The sequence below is a fragment of the Physeter macrocephalus genome, chromosome 2, assembly GCF_002837175.3.
Source record: "Physeter macrocephalus isolate SW-GA chromosome 2, ASM283717v5, whole genome shotgun sequence".
Taxonomy (NCBI): Eukaryota; Metazoa; Chordata; class Mammalia; order Artiodactyla; family Physeteridae; genus Physeter; species Physeter macrocephalus.
This window is the reverse complement of record NC_041215.1, coordinates 10,191,455-10,192,132: the sequence shown is the minus strand read 5'-3', so window position 1 is coordinate 10,192,132 and position 678 is coordinate 10,191,455. Positions and strand designations below refer to the sequence as shown.

The following is a 678-nucleotide window of genomic DNA, read 5'->3' as shown; positions in this document are numbered from 1 at the left end:
TATAATTTGTCACACATGTAATATATCCAACTTTGTAAGCACTCCAAGTTTTCATTAACTCTGCTGAAATATATTTACATTAAGAAATCTCTCAGCCCTAGTGTCGTTAGTTTCAACCTTCCAAACTTAGTTGTTTTGCTAAAAATGCAGATCAGACCCAGATGGAGGACCAGGCACCCCCATTTGACCTCCTTCCTAATCAAAATCCCATAAATGACAGAAAAGACCTGTTTAATTAAAAGAAGCAAAAAAAGGGGGGGGAGAAAAGGAAAGGAAAAAGAAATACATAATGGTAACCAAGAATCTCCAAACATTTGAGAAAAATCAACACCATGATAAAAAGATATCAAATATAACATAGAAGAACTACAACCAGTCAATAGGGAAAGTAAAGACATTATAATAACTATAATTTCTATCTTCAGAAAGATGAGAGGATATTTTACCCATAAAAATTAATTACAAATAGTAAAAACTGAAGATTAAGTTCAAAAATAGGGTGTTGGGACTTCCCTGGTGGTGAAGTGGTTAAGAATCCACCTGCCAATCCTTTTTGACCCACCTCCTAGAGAAATGGAAATAAAAACAAAAATAAACAAATGGGACCTAATGAAACTTAAAAGCTTTTGCACAGCAAAGGAAACCATAAACAAGACAAAAAGACAACCCTCAGAATGG

At 33.9% G+C, this 678-nt stretch overlaps 1 long non-coding RNA gene across 2 annotated transcripts in view; it reads right to left on the bottom strand.

Moving 5' to 3' along the window:
* Nucleotides 1–512: 512 nt before the first annotated feature.
* The window catches only part of LOC129391548 (uncharacterized), a 9,770-nt gene continuing 9,604 nt past the window's right edge, over nt 513–678 (bottom strand). For both annotated transcript variants that reach the window (XR_008615877.1, XR_008615878.1), the window contains one exon: nt 513–565. This is a non-coding gene — a long non-coding RNA (uncharacterized lncRNA). The remainder of the gene's footprint in view (nt 566–678) is intronic.